Source organism: Denticeps clupeoides, chromosome 12 (genome assembly GCF_900700375.1).
Source record: "Denticeps clupeoides chromosome 12, fDenClu1.1, whole genome shotgun sequence".
Classification (NCBI taxonomy): domain Eukaryota; kingdom Metazoa; phylum Chordata; class Actinopteri; order Clupeiformes; family Denticipitidae; genus Denticeps; species Denticeps clupeoides.
In genome coordinates, this window is record NC_041718.1 from 18967277 (window position 1) to 18983857 (window position 16581).

The following is a 16581-nucleotide window of genomic DNA, read 5'->3' on the forward strand; positions in this document are numbered from 1 at the left end:
CTGCGCAAAACCACGGAACGATCGCGTCCGAAGTGAATCGACGTCTAGAAATAATCTGATTACTAATCCAATTTATGACAGCTCTGCTCTCCATCTCTAAATGGCTGCGTGTGTGTGTGTGTGTGTGTGTTCTACGTCTCCATCTCTCTCCTCCCTCCCACCCACCCCGATCCACTCCCTCCCTCCCTCCCTCCCTCCTCCCTCCATCCATCCCTCCCTGCGCCCTGGACGATGTCGATACTTCGGTGAAGACTTCTTCCCTCCACCCCGTCCTGGCGTTCCATCCCGGAGACTCTTTCCTGGGGGGCGCCGGGAGGTTTTCATGGTTTCGGAGACGCGGCGAGCTCCTCTGCGCCCCGCACCGGACGCGCTCCGTGGGCGTCGGATTTCTGCGCCGGAGCCCGCGTCCGCCGGTCGGGACCACTTCTCCTCCGCAGAGCGCAACAGATCCCTCCGTCCCGTCCGCTGGGATTTTTATTTTTATTTTTTAATTCGGGGGGCCGGAGTTTGTGGAATAAAGTTCGTCCCCGGAGACGCGCACCTGACGGAGCGGTGAGTAGACGAACGGCCGCCGTCACCGCGTCTGCGCGTCCGCGGCGTGTTGGACCCCCGACGATCCACCCTCTCCGGCCCAGTTGGGCTTATGTAAGCCCGAGGTTCGGCTCTTTTGTCATTCTGGACCAGGCCCGTGTGCAAATGTCGCCACCCTGATCTAACCCACCTTTAAAAGGGGAGGCCCCACCCACCGTAACCCCCTACAACCTCTCACCCCCCCAATTTAAACCAAAAGCTCCTTTTTGGAAGCTTCGTCACTGGTCAGGCTACTTCTCAGGGGGTCAAAGGGCAAACACTTACTGACAGGCGGCGGGACGCGTTGGTTGGCGGTGCCGGATGCCTTATTGATGGCAAATCGCGGTTACGGCCATCTGTCATCTCAGCAGTGGCCGTCCGGCTAACAGGCACTTTGCTGCTCTGATCAAATTCATCACACGCCGGTGGCGGCTGATTAATGGCTTTCTCCTGCCCCCCCCTGCTCCTGATACCCACACGGGCCTTCGATCGACCCACTGAACCGGCTGGAGTCGTTCATATTCCACCAAAAGGATGGAGTGGAGCTTCACTGGTCACTGTCCCTGAAAAGGGACATTGTGGCTTTAGAAGGGGTTAAACACAGACTTGTGGAACACGATTCGGGGTGACACGATCCAGCAATATGAGATACTAACAGGTCCAGATGCAGCATCTATAGGTTTGGGGCAGTGGTGGCCTAGCAGTTAAGGAAGAGGCCCAATTAATCAGAAGGTTGCCGGTTCGAATCCCGATCCGCCAAGGTGCCACTGAGCAAAGCACCGTCCCCACACACTGCTCCCTGGGCGCCTGTCATGGCTGCCCACTGCTTACTCAGGGTGATGGGTTAAGTGCAGAGGACACATTTCACTGTGTGCACCGTGTGCTGTGCAGCTGTGTATCACAATGACCTTCACTTCACTTTAAAATCACACTCCGTTTCATTCTCATTTTGTTCCCTTACTTCTGCCACAAAAAGTGCAATACCACTTCTGGCCACTTTCCCTGAAAAGGGACATTGTTGCTTCAGAAGGGGTTAAACTCAGACTAGCGGAACACGATTCGGGGTGACACGATCCAGCAATATGAGATTCTAACAGGTCCAGACGCAGCGTCTCAACACAGGTTCAAAATCACATTTCGTCTCATACTTCTGCCAAAAAAAGTGCAATTTTGGTTTAAATAAAAACATCTTTTACATTCTTGCCATCGCTGGTTGAGACACGTGACCTCATATATTATTGTAAATCAATCTAAAATAAGTTTCTTTTAAAGCTTAACCAAAGCAGCAGTGAAGGGATTGTGGGTAAAATGTACAGAGGTGCAATGAAATGGACATTATTATTGACTCAGGCCAATTGTTTATTTGGGGCTCAGAAATGTCCAGAATCGTTCCTTTCATTCCCTTCTCTTGTTAACGGCACTTTGGGACGTAATAAAACCGCGACCGTGCGCCGTGGATCTGTGGCTCTCGGGCGGGGCGTAGTGGCATTCATCTGAGAATGGCGCTGCCAGACGAGGATCAGAAGCCGCATATCGCCGAGCTAATTATCCAAAGATGCCGACTCGGCGGAAACCGAGGGGGAGGGAGATTTAGATTCAATTTGGCGCCGCTCCTGCCGCTCCCATGGGCCGCGGTTGTGTGTCGGTGTTATCGTGCGTCTCCTTCTGGCCCGTCGAGGGCCCACGTTGGGGACAGGGACGGGAGGGGGGGGGTTTTGGCCCTCAGTAATGTGACATATCTGCTCACGGACGTCCAGAGAGGCGCAGAGGAGCCTGCACGAACTTTCCCCACACCGCCCGGCTCTCCGCCGGTACTTTGAACAACTGCCGGCTCAGCAGGACTGCGGCGGAATGGCCTCTGTTACGTTAAGATCATTAAATCTGTCGCCGGGCCGGGGCTCTGATAAGGCGGCAGGGAGCCGAATGCGCCGCGAGCACATCCACTGTTTCGGGGAACGTGCTGCAGCGCTTATCTGCGGCGTGGGGCCCGGCGTGGGGCCCGGCGTGGCGACGCTCACGCGCTGGCAATTCTGGGATGGTCTTGTGTCTTCTGCACGGCCGAGTGTTAGTTTCCTGGTACACATTATCTTGCATACAGTATAATATCAATGTTACGGGTGCAAAAATTAAATAGGGATAAAATAACATAAAACAGAAGTCCCTGGCTGGTGGAACAACTTGCCCGGCTCCATTTGACTAGCCGAGACTACTACCACCTTTAAGAAGGTAGTAGCCTAGTAGGTAACACACTCGCCTATGAACCTAAAGACCCAGGTTCAGATCTCACGTACTACGTGCTCCGGAGTTTGCATGCTCTCCCCATGTCGGTCTGCTTCCCTCCTGCCGCCTCAGACCGATTGGTGACTCTAAATCGGCCAAAGATGCGCATGTGTGTGTGTGTGTGTTTCGTATGCGTAGGTGCATGTGCGAGCGTGTGTGTGTTCATGGATTGTGAGTGAGTGGGTTTGAGTAGGGACACATGGCTGCACTGTGGCATAACACCTCCAAGCATTGGGGTTCAATGTCAGGTCCCAACCTACTGTGGATCAAACGAGTGAAAACTATATTTTATAAAAATTTACACAGCAACGGTATACGTTGAGAGCCCAGCCTCTGAGGGTGAACCATGCATTTAAAAGATTGACATTTGGACACACAGCAAAGACAGCACATGGAGACACAGTGAAATGTGTCCTCTCCATTTAACTCTCCATGACAGGCGCCCGGGGAGCAGCGTGTGGGGACGGTACCTTGATCAGTGGCACCCTGGCTGATTGGGATTTGAACCCACAACCTTCTAATTACTGGTCTGCTTCTTACCGCCCCACTTGGTGCCGGCGCCGAGCCAGGGTTGCTTCAGGATGGGCATCCAGCATAAAGCGGGTTTAAATAGTTTGGACCACCATCTGATGCGGCGACCCCTAATGGGAGAAGCCGAAGGAAGAAGATGAATAAGATTGAGCTATTTTAATAAGCATTTGAATGTCTGAGATTGGTAAAAACCGACCCGTCCTTTGCATATTGAACAACCCATTGTTTTGTGGTTCGGTTTGTGTGTTTCGTACGCGTAGGTGCATGCGTGTTAGAGTGGGATGACCGCTGGTGACTCAGGCTGGACTCCCACCTCCCCTCTGGCAGCCGCACCTTGCCACACAGCGTGGCGTCGGAGAGGGAGTGAATTCCAACACGGAGCCGTTCCGGGCCCGACGATAATCTTCCTGCATGGGTGCTGAAGAGGCCGGGGACCGGGGTGTCACGTGGCGTTTCCGTGGCCTGAATTGAGGATAAAGGTCATAAGTGGCACGTGCACTATATTGCTAAAAGCACTGGGACGGCGCCACTGGACCCTAGAACAGTGGCGGGATGACTCGCTAGAGTGATGAGTGTTGGCTTTGGGCTCAGTTTTTATAATTTTAGTCAGGTTGGGTCTATAGTACCGCTCTATAGTACCTATCCTTTCCATGTAATTTTGCTGTTTTATCAAAAGTTACATTTTAATAAAATGTTAATTTGATTTGCAGTTCTTGTCAGGCGATGGGTTTTAATCTCAAACCGTCGAACCCCATGAAAGGCGCCGAGACGCGTCTTCGTTAATTACTGCCGTCTGTCTGTTCCGCCCACCGGCACGCCCACTGACAGGTGACAAGACTCGGTACACAGGTGGGAGGGTGGGAGCTGTGATCTGGAACTGGGCCTGCATTAAACAGAGCTCCAGTTACACACGCACACACACACACACACACACACACACGCACACACACACACACGTTCTGTCATGGTTGAATTTTGCCAAATTGAAAAAAAAATCCTTTTAGAGAATTACAGCCTCATTTAAAGTTGAGACACAAACTTAAAAATTGAAGTGGACCCCCCCTCACACACACACACACACACTCACACACACGCACAACGCACTAAAGGGAAGCCCGACTCTCGAAGCCGCGCTGGTCCGCCCTCCCCGGGTCGGCGTTTGCTAAATGGACTGTGAAATGATGGCGCTTAGACCTCCCACCAGTCGGCCGGCGGTCAGCGCTCAGCGCCACACACGTAAGGGAAACAGAAATCCGTCCCCTGTGCATCTCGTTCGAGAGCAAACAGTCGGAGGTTCGTGAGCGAAGTGGCCAATCTCAGCTGCTGTGCCAAAACATGTGCGACAAATGACTGAAAATAACTGATCTTGCTATTTACCTGGACAACTCACAGCTCTCTCCTTCTACAACCGCCCGCAACCTTGGAGTAAAAATAGACAACCAACTCTCCTTCTCGACTCACATCAGCAATCTTTCCCACTCCGGTAGATTCCTTCTCTACAATATCAGACGAATCCGCCCTTATCAACACAGGCCACCCAGATACTGGTTCAGTCCTCAGTAATCTCACGACTGGATTACTGTAACTCCCTTCTAGCTGGTCTACCTCTATGTTCCATCCGACCTCTACAACTCATACAAAATGCAGCAGCACGACTGATCTTCAACCGTCCCAAGTTCTCCCACACCGCCCCTCTGCTACGTTCCCTCCACTGGCTCCCAGTAGCTGCATGCATCAGGTTCAATATACTGATGCTGGCCTACAAAGCCAAACATGGAGTAGCACCATCCTACCTCACAGCCCTTATTACACCTCACACTGCACCTCGTATACTCCGAGCCTCCAGTACTGCTCGCCTGGTCCCTCCATCTCTGAAGGTAAAAGGAAGACGTTCATCTAGACTCTTCTCCGTCTTGGCCCCTCGGTGGTGGAATGAACTTCCAGCTCAGTCACTGAGCACCTTCACACGGCAGCTCAAGACCTTCCTCTTTAGAGAATATTTAGATGAACTTGTAACCTTCTTCTTGTCTGACTTCTGTATAGAAACTAGAACAGAGTGAATAAAAAGATTGTATTCATAGTTGGGGGTCCTAGTGAACCAGAACTGATCACTTAATCGATGGTAACTTGAAAGCACGTTGTAAGTCGCTCTGGATAAGGGCGTCTGCCAAATGCCGTAAATGTAAATGAATGAAAAGCTCCTGGAAAAATACGTGGAGCGGTTGTTCTGTGACGTCGTAGCCACGCTGCAGGGACTGGATTCTGCATTCTGGTGCCACTGGACAGGCCAGAAGTCATTCAGAATAAAAATGCAATGGTTTTGGGTGCTAGCGGCCTAGTGGGTGAGACACTCGCCTGTGACCCAGAAGACCCAGAAGTGTCTCCAGGGGGGACTGTCCCTGTAACTACTCATTGTAAGTCGCTCTGGATAAGGGCGTCTGGTAAATAAAAATGTTCAGAATGCAGAAACCTCAGAGTCTCATTACAGAGATGCATGTTGGGGCCTTTTTGGTGGGCTTTTTATAAAGAGGGACGTTTATTTACTGTAGAAGTTCTAGTTATTCATGGATGGGCCGTAACCTGGAGAAGGGGTTAGAGGTGGAAGCTGAGCGCGAAGGTGTTCAATCACACACCTTCTCCCGCCCTACGGCTGTCCGACAGGTCGGTAGGTCCTGAGACGCTCTGGAGACGGCTGTAATGTTACGGAGCTCCGCCGAGGCCTGGAATCATCTGATTCTGTCTGGTTTCTGACCGCGGAACGGCGACCTGTGCCAGGGCGCGTCGGATTACTTTTCCCAGCTGTCACCGGCGGGCGGGGGGCAAGCCGGGAGAGGGAAGTGCCCTGATTGGCTCGCAATGCTGATTCTGAACACGTCTTTATCACAGACACCAGCCGTCCCCCAGCACCTGCTCTGCATGAATTAAAAGAAGCAAGCTTCTGTCAAAAAGCCACCGATTTCTTTTAGGTCACTGTCACAGCATGTGCCATTTGGGGATTTTATCTGTGATTACATGCTTATTTGTGATGTGCGATTTTAAAGGTGTCTGTGCCAATTTGTGAGGAGGGTCCGGGTAAAACTATTCGTCCAGACTGTAGATGAATATTTATCACCATGAATTATTAAGACAGAATTGCGATTGTTTATCCTGGGCGCAATGAACTAAATAATTCAGAATCAGGTCATCGGCCAAGTACATTAACACAAGGAAATTGGTTCTCAGCCTGTAATCCAACACGGTGGAATATGTAAAGGAATGGAACGGTAACGTTAAAAAAGCACGATGGGGGGGGATGGACGGAGGCCTGTCCTTACTGTCCGATGTCCATGGCATCCTTAGCTGTGATGCATTTTAAACCGGCTCCTTCAGCTCCTTAACCCACCTTGGGTCCAGCCTATGCCATGCCCATCTGGGCTGCCTGGCCACGCCCCATTGTCTCATTGTGTTTGTGTGTTGAAGCATCTCGCCTTTGCTTGAGCTGAATGTGTTCTCAGGTATTCCTGCTGGTAGGAGCGCTTCATTATATTGATCGAATAAAGGACCCTCCCTTTGCTCTGGACCACTGGATTCAGTGATTGTTATAGAATCTTTAAAGAATATTGGAATCCAATCCAAAGTTCACAAGCTCTAGCCCTAATTATTTATCTTCACTGTAATATAGATAATTTCACAGTGTAAAATTAGAGTGTTGAATTTCAGTCTAATTAAGTAATGTTTTGATGTTTTTTGGGCACAACATTTTCCAGTTCTCAAGAATCACATTTTTTAAAAACTTTTGTGTGCTTTTTGTTTCCTAATCCTCTTAACATACAGTACAGGCCAACTCATTCAATGTGTTTTCTTTATTTTCATGACCATTTACATTGGTAGATTCTCTCTGAATGAACACATGTGGAGTTATGTACTTAACAAAAAGTGGAGACCTGGCCTCCACAGTCACCGGACCTGAACCCAATCCAGATGGTAAAGGGGCCAACAAGTGCTAAACACCTCTCTGAACTCTTTCAAGACCATTTCAGGTGACGACCTCTTGAAGCTCATCGAGAGAATGCCAAGAGTGTGCAAAGCAGTAATCAGAGCAAAGAAACTAGAATATAAAACATGTTTTCACTTATTTCACCTTTTTTTGTTAAGTACATAACTCCATATGTGTTCATTCATAGATTTGATGCATTCAGTGAGAATCTACCACGTAATTGGTCATGAAAATAAAGAAAAACGCATTGAATGAGAAGTTGTCCGAACTTTTGGCCTTGTACTGTACCTCGGAGAGGAAACTCACGATCGGGAGGTCGCACCGCTGCAGCGATGGCTGTGAAATAATCTATTGAACCCCAGTCTGTCTCTCGTTTCAGACACAGCTTGAGAGGCAGAAGAAGTTTGGGCAGAGTCTTTATCGCTGGGCTCCGTGCGGAGTCGATGACTCACGCGAATCAATACGGGAGCCGAGAACCCGGGCCGCCGCATCGCCGCTCTGAGCTCGCCTCTAAACTCTGCGATTAGTCGTTACTCCACGTCTGTTTTCTGCCGCTTTCTTCTTCGCTCGCGGCGAAAGCGAATATTAACCCTGCAAACCGGCCGCTGCGGCAGGACCTCCGCTCGGCTCGCCGGTGATGCGTCTTTCCAGAAGGCTCCCGCAGCGCCGGGCGAGCCTTCAACATGACGACCACGACTCATGGTTCCAGCGCCGAAAATGGCTGCCTGACGTGAGGTGGGGCGTTTTCGCGCCGTGCGATTCCAGGCCTGTCCTCTCCAATTAACACGCGACTTATTACGCACCGGCGTGTCGGCGGCTTCATTACCCCTGACGCCTCCCATAATTCACGATTAATTCGACAGTTCGGGCCCGTAAAAGAGCTCAGTTCCGCGTGCTGAGAGGAGAACGTTAAAAACGGGTTATTCAGCGGCCGCCTCATCCGTCAGGCAGACGGTGCCTATCACCGCGGGCGCCTCGTCATTCGTGTTCCTAACGCGCGGCCTCCCAGGCAGATCTGCACCGACCCGTTCATCCCACGTACGCCGTCTCCAGCCCACCGTTACGTTACGGATTCCGTTTGCGGAGATTCCATTAGATTCCATGTTGGATACGTTACAGACGGCAACCCCAACATACGCAGGAGATTAGAGCGTACGCGCGGTATAAACAGTGGAATAAAATATGGATGAGTACAGTATGTATGTATGTGGGAGATATTCATGCTTTTTCCGCGGAATCTGAATCCTGCAGCGCTGATGCACGGTGTGCAGAGCTGACCTACATGTGGCAGATGTATGTAAATGTAGAGACGCCGACATTTATTATTATTGACGTGAAACCCTCTTTTAAGAGTTGTACACCTGGGTACAGTATTTTGCCAGCACCTATATAAGAATGTGGGGCGTGGTCACATTTACATTTATCAGACGCCCTTATCCAGAGCGACTTACAATCAGTAGTTACAGGGACAGTCCCCCCCTGGAGACACTCACGGTTAAGTGTCTTGCTCAGGTACACAATGGTAGTAAGTGGGATTCGAACCCGGGTCTTCTGGTTCATAGGCAAGTGTGTTACCCACTAGGCTACTGGTCACTAATGTTACGTCTCCTTCAATCAGAAAGGAGTGTAGAAAAAAGGGTGAAACGGAGGAGAAAGGGAGGAGATGGACACTGTGCTACACCTGGGCGTGTCACATATAAAATCATCCTGAAAGAGGAAGTCATGATCATGAATACAGGCTCCTCCCCTTTTTTCCATTGGGTGTCACGCTAGCAACAAGGGCAGGGCGGGTAGTTACATACAGATAGCTGCCAAGCACCCACTTATATGGTTATATCGTATTATTTCTGCAAATACCAAAGAAAATACAGATACATCAGCAATGTGCCGGGAAAATGCCATGCATGAGATGCAAGGTGATCAGGTACCCTGGCTGATCCCATCACATCCACGTCCTGTTGCGGTGGCAATGGCTGTTAATGTCACCCAGAGTCAGCTGGAGGTAAATGCAGCAATTTAGCCGTTCAGTAACAGACGGTGAAGACGGTTCCGCGGTTTTCCCGAAAACGAGAAGACGAAGGTCCCGTTTTTTCCGGCGGAGCCTTGGTTCTTCATTTTTAAGCCGTGGGCTTGAGGCCTTGAGGCTGTATTTATTGACTGTCTCTGAAGACGGAGCCCATGAGCTCAGCCTCAGAGGGGGTCTCGGTGGACGCCCAGCCCCTCTGACTGAGCCGAGCTCCCACTGCGGCCAACAGACACACGCACACACACACACGCACACACCACACACCACACACACACACACACACACACACACACACACACACACACACACACACACAGAGAAGCCATTGAGAACTGGCTGTTATTCAGGAGCGACTCGCTGGAAATTATTGATCCTGGCCAAGTGGCTGTTATTACACTCAGCCAGCAGAACACTCACGCTACGCAATCTGGTTCCTAGAACCCCATCAGGCCGCCGCACCGCCATGCCTCTCCGCCCTGCCGCGTCAGCGATTTCCCCCGTCCGGCCGGTGAGTGCCTGCTATCGGACTCCAGAGCTTTTAAGAGGCAGTTAAAAGTCCTGGAGACGGAAAAAAAAAAAAGAACCTCTCCACTCCGCCGATGGCCGCGATCTCAGCTATCACCCGGTTGTCAAGACGACAGGGGGCATAACGGTGGCGGTGGCATCGCTGCGGCCTTTGGGGGTTCATGGTGGTCTGGCGGAGGGGCGGGGTCGTCGGCGATCCCTCTACAAGTCGCTGGCTGGCCTGGACTGATCCTGGCTCAGTTGGGGACGCCGTGTGTCGTCCTGGAGACGCCGGTGGCTTGCGGGGCCGCGTCCAGCTGCGCCACGTAACCTCCCTGGCACCAGGTCCCATCTGTGTTTCACAGGGGCACTTACGCCCAATTACACACATTAGAACGGGAAAAAAGGGCCGGCAAACGATGCAAACAAGACAACAAAGCCAGCGACTCCGCTCACTTTAACAAGAAGCCCACCGACGCTAATCACAAGCGCCACTCCGGCATCGTTCGTTTTACGGATCATATTAAACTGACACATTTCACACATTCGGCTGCAACCAGGCGGGGCGAAGCGGCGGCGGCGGGGCAGCTGTGGCTGCCGCAGGCGAGCGGCGGACGCGGATCAAACCCTCCCTTACGGAGATGCTGGCGCACGCGGGGGTGGACGCCTTTAATATATAATTCATCAATCACCTCGCCCGCCTTTTCTTTTCAAGACGCTGGTGCATCGAGGGACGTGACGCCGAGCCCGTCAGGACTTACAGCAGAAGATGTGAAAATTGCCATTGGATTGATGTTAAATCATGGCCCTCCATTACTGAGCTCTTGGAAACATTTCATGCCAGATTGTCCACTCAGTCCACTGTCCAACACATCTCAAAGGTTGGTGTTTCACAGTCCATGTGTGAAAAATTATGCTTGAGGATTCTGAATTTTCATACGGGCGGTAGTAGCCTAGTGGGTAACACACTCACCTATGAACCAGAAGACCTAGGTTCAAACCCCACTTACTACCATCATGTCCCTGAGCAGGACACTTAACCCTGAGTGTCTCCAGGAGGGGAATGTCCCTGTAACTACTGATTGTAAGTCACTCTGGATAAGAGTGTCTGGTAAATAATAAATAGTGGGCCAGTGGTGGCCTAGCGGTCCCATAATCAGAAGGTTGCAGGTTCGAATCCCGATCCACTGAGGTGAGGTGATGGTTAAAAGCAGAGGACACATTTCGTTGTGTCACTGTGTGCTGTGCTGCAGTGTTTCACAATGACGATCACTTTACTTTCAAATACCATAAATGAATTCTGGTATTGTTATGTTGAAATATGCTAGTCTTAATTTTACTCCTGCAAAATGTTGCTGAACCCAGACCCAAGCAACTGAAACAGCTGGTACAGTAGGTACAGTAGGGACTATGCGTGATAGGTGCATCGCTTTATGCGTTTCTGTTACGGCAACAGGGACAGGACAGGGAAGAAGGACGTAGTCACTCAACTTGTATGACGAGTCCCACAACATACAGTGCAGGGTACAAGCACAAACATACAGTATGATGACCCAATGAGGAATAGACACAATAAGGCTGCATTTATATGCTCGACATCAGAAGACACAATTCGGAAATCAGGGTGATGACAGGTATTCCATTTCCTTGATGCAGGCCCATCATTTGACAGATACATCCATTAATGTGGTTGTTTAATAAATTAGAAGATTAAATAACATGTTACCAGCTTAAACCTATTAAACACAGCAGTAATGAACCAATCAAAGGCTTTGGCTAATTTGTTCATTAAAATAATCTATTTTTATACAGTAGTCATAGATGAAAATCCCGGGGGGACCCCATAAACCCCCATAAAACACCAAATATTTTTTACTTGAACAATATATTCATGTTTGCTAAACGCACAACACAAGTAAAATAACAAAGCGCGTAACGTGACGTTCTATGCATAAAGCTTAGATGTATCATAATGTGTATGATACATTACGCGATATATGTTCGTATTTTTGCACTGATCCCATGCATTAAGAAAGAATTCATTGCCCTGCTCCATTCGACTATCCGAGACTACCACCTACCATCAGCTGTTGAAAACCCACTTATTCAAAAAGTATTTCAGACAAATCTAACACTTACACACACACACACACACACACACACAATTTTTCTTCGTCTAGCACTTAACAATCTCCGAGCATGCTCTTTGCTGACAGGTTCGGCCTTATCAGGGCTCTTAGTTTTGTAAACTCAAATCTATAGAAATCGAATTTCTGGTGTCTTCCTCCTGTAAGTCGCTTTGGATAAACGCGTTGGCAAAATAAAGTATAGTAAAGTAAAGTAAAGTAAAGTAAGGGTCGCCGGTACTTACAGGTAGAATAAGAAATGTTTTGTGATGGACAGTGAAAGATTTAAAAACTAGACGAGCAAAAAAGCCTTTCATCCGTCCCTTCATTTAAAAACCTGACCATGAAGAGGTCACATAGGACATTTTTGAAGTGAAATCCGTGTGGCTTTGACCTCCTAGACCTCCGTGGCCTGATCCCATAATGCACTAGGACCCAAGTGCAATATTCAGGTCAGTTTGGTGTGGAAATGAATGCCGCTGCAGGCTGGCGGTTTAAAATGCAGGAAGGATGAATTAGTAATCAACGAGCATCTTTCAACGAAGCCGCCACTTCGGAGCTCATTATCAGACCTGCAAACATTCACCGCCACCAATTGCTCTCTGATACGAACGATATTTGCTGTCTGTCACATATTCATATTTGTGCTTTATGAGAATGACTTTTGGTGTAAAAATGCGGTGTACGTTTTTGATTACAGTGGTTGAGGCATGAAGACATCTGGCCTCCAGTGCCCAATTGCAGTGTGCGTGTGTGTGTGTGTGTATGCCTGCAGCTTTCCGGCATAGGCTCCTTCTTCCCCATGAGTAGCTTTAGAAAAGGCATTGATGATATTTCTAGTGAAGGGAAGGCATTAAATCAGCCGTAACCCGCCAAGCCCCCCCAGGACAGTGACTTGAAGAACGCTGCTTCAGGTGAATGTCAAGACGCCTCTCAAAATTTTACTTCCAGCGCTCTGGGTTTTGGTGGTTTTACTTGGCAGATCCACTGAATTCCAAACATTTATTTAGCAGCGGGAGATTTATGAGATTGCAAGTCATTTTATGATTGACTTTTTCTCCGTCAGGCTGCATTTTGCAGGTTTTCAGTGTATCTAATCCGGAGTATAAAACTCACGCTGGAAGGAATGTCTACGGCCATTTTGATGACTGCTGCATCAGAAGGGAAATTAATTGCTCCAGTCGGTTTCCATTTAGCCTCATCTTGCATCTCAGTGCAGACGAGTGCACGGGCAGATAAAATGGGGAATGCTGGGTAATGGCGTCCGAAGACGACGTGCACGGTGTGTTTACACACATCGGAGTGCAGGCTGGATGCTCTTCCTGACGTATGAGGATCATGCTGCTCCGGGAGGACCGCAGAGACTCTTCTATTGCTCTACTACTGCTCTGCTCAAACATCACAACTTGTGCATGGGGCTTGTTCACTAGTGTAAAGTCAAAGGCATATTCAGAATATTAATACATGTATAAAGCAAGAAAGCACTGCAAGTTATCTATAACTTGAAGAAGAGCCATAAACATGATTGACAGCTCTCAAAAGACCTCATTCCTGGAAATTTAGACCACGTCCTGTCAATACGTTCAAAAATGCATCAACACACACAAAAAAATCACAGAAACTATGCGACAATGAATTTAACTACAATTACTGTCCATGTAGGGTCTGGACATTGAGGTTGTGGAGAGCTACAGGTACCTTGGTGTTCATCTGAACAGTAAACTGGACTAGACACACACCTCTGATGCCCCCTACAGGAAAGGGCAGAGCAGGCTGTACCTGCTGTGGAGGCTCAGGTCCCATTCTTTAAGACCGTTTATGACTCTGTGGTGGCCTCAGCCATCTTTTATGGTGTGGTCTGCTGGGGAGGTAGCATCTCTGCAGGAAGAGACTGAACAGGCTGATCCGGAGGGCCAGCTCTGTTCTAGGACGCCCTCTGGACCCAGTGGAGGTGGTGAGTGACAGGAGAATGGTGGACAACATCTCCCACTCCATGCAGGAGACCCTGACAGCACCGAGCAGCTCCTTCAGTGGCAGGCTGCGGCAACCACGATGTGGGGCGGAGAGATTCAGAAGGTCTTTCCTGCCAAACGCTGTCAGACTGCACAACAGCTGACCACACAAACATACATAGACTAACACACCTACACACACATCCAATACACCACTTCCGTTTTCCTATATAGCCACTCTGTACGTAAATACACTTATATTATATGTATACAGGCCTTCCTGTTTTTCTATGTTTATACTGATATTATTATTATAAGTCACATCTACTGCTTTTTTGTAGGACTAGTTATTTACTTATTTCTTATATTATCTTAACACTGCGTGCATGGTCCTTTGTCCAAATGTAACTTTAGTTGTATTTTTGCTAGACTTATTTCTGAAGAGTGGATTAGTTTGAACTGGAGCATGTATTTGGCCTGCTTGAGAAGCGGCGCCTGTATTAAACCGGCGAGGTGACATTGAGCTGTGATGTGAGTATAACGTAACGGAGCGGCCTCTGTTCTTGGCTGGGTGAGGTTCCAGATGCGATGGGCAGATGTCCTGTCAGGCGGGATGAAGATGTGAATATCGCCTCTTTCAGCCCGCACTGGCGCATGTCTGGCTGAACGACAGGGGACGTCTGCAGGAGAGGCCCGGCTCCTGTGGAAAAAAAATAATAACGCCGCCGTCATTTCCCACGAATCGGAATGTCGTGGTTAATTGAGGAGCGGCGCTGCCTCGGTTCTGCCTCCCCCGGTTTAAATTCTGCAACAAGCAACGCGTCATGCTCCATCGCCTGGGCGTTGCACGTAAAAACATCAGGTAAATCACAGATTTTACACTAGTCACCTCATGTTCAGCAAGAAGGAGGCGTTAACGCTGCCATTTAACGTCACGTTACTGGCGCATTACTTTAAACCGTGATCAAGCCTCAAATAAATAAAGTAGGAGCTCAGACGTCTTCACCATAGGATTGTGCAGCCATGTCAGTGGTCATGATCGAGCTCACCTGGTAATTGATGTATTGATCTCAGCTCTACAGTGGGAGGCTGCAGATGACCCGATGACCTCCACACCACCTGCAGAAGAGAGGAATCTGACGAAATGTCAAACTGTCACGATCCGGGCATGGGGACGCATTTGAAGATATCACGTTTGGCCTGGGAGGGGGCTGCCGGGGGTGCCAGCTGCACAGCACATAACAAAATGTGTCGTCTGCATTTAAATAGCAGGGTCAAAAGCATTGACAGCCTCACTCACTGAGTCACTTTCCATAAACTCTTAGTCCTGTTAAAACAAGGGGTGGTAGCGGCCTAGTTTGTAACACACCCGTCTATGAACCAGAAGACCACAAAGTCGCAGGTTCAAACCCCACTTACTACCATTGTGTCCCTGAACAATACACAGTGTCTCCAGGGGAACCGTCCCTGTCACTACTGATTGTAAGGCGCTCTGGATGAATTTAAATGTAAATTTTACTCAGGGTCAGAGCTCACCCTCCGTCATTGGGTGCAGCAGGGAAACACACACTATTCACTCACACTCGGGCAAACCTAGTCGCCAGTTTACCTAGTGCATATAGCACATAAAGAACATGCAAACGATATCTGGGCCGGGACTCAAACTCACGCCTCTGGAGGCGTGAGGCCACGACGCTAACTGGCGCAAAAAATATTTTGTCTTGCGGCGAAAGACGACTCAGCACGATTTCAATACTTCAGCGGTTCTCAACAAGCGAGCGTTCACAATCTGGCACCGTCTGACAGAAAGTGTTCACCATCCGCTGAGAGATTATGCAAATGAGGGATTTTGTCCAGTGCTGAAAATGTGTGTGAGGTGGAAGAGCGGTGAAAAGGTGACAATGTGATTCATTTTAATATTTAATACACAGTACAGACCAATGTGTTTTCTTTATTTTCATGACCATTTACGTTGGTAGATTCTCACTGAAGGCATCAAAACTATGAATGAACACATGTGGAGTTATGTACTTAACAAAAAAAGGTGAAATAACTGAAAACTTGTTTCTTTGCTCTGATTCCTGCTTTGCACACTCTTGGTATTCTCTCGATGAGCTTCAAGAGGTCATCACCTGAAATGCTTTTCCAACAGTCTTGAAGGAGTTCCCAGAGGTGTTTAGCACTTGTTGGGGTCCAGCTCACCCCAAACCATCTGGATTGGGTTCAGGTCCGGTGACTGTGGAGGCCAGGTCTCCACTTTTTGTTAAGTACATAACTCCACATATGTTCATTCATAGTTTTGATGCCTTCAGTGAGAATCTACCAACGAAAATGGTCATGAAAATAAAGAAAACACATTGAATGAGAAGGCGTGTCCAAACGTTTGGCCTGTACTGTATTTATTTGGAGAAATGCCTGGAAAATGGCATCCACCTTTCTTTGTAGATCTAATGTGGTAGTTCTAACACTGCAGCGTGTGTGTGTATGTGTGTGTGTACCCCAGTGCGAACTGTCACATCCGCCACATCAGCACCACGGTGATCCTTTTTCGCTTGAAGTAGTTCTTTCTCTTTTTCTCTCTCTCTCCACGTGCCTGCAGTTGTTCTGTGAATCTCG

The 16581-nt window shown here is 49.0% G+C and overlaps 1 protein-coding gene across 1 annotated transcript in view; it reads left to right on the top strand.

Moving 5' to 3' along the window:
- Positions 1–232: 232 nt before the first annotated feature.
- The window catches only part of LOC114800617 (metabotropic glutamate receptor 4-like), a 143281-nt gene continuing 126932 nt past the window's right edge, over positions 233–16581 (top strand). The window contains exon 1 of the mRNA XM_028998229.1: positions 233–552. The gene's annotated coding sequence lies outside the window, so the exon portion shown is untranslated. The remainder of the gene's footprint in view (positions 553–16581) is intronic.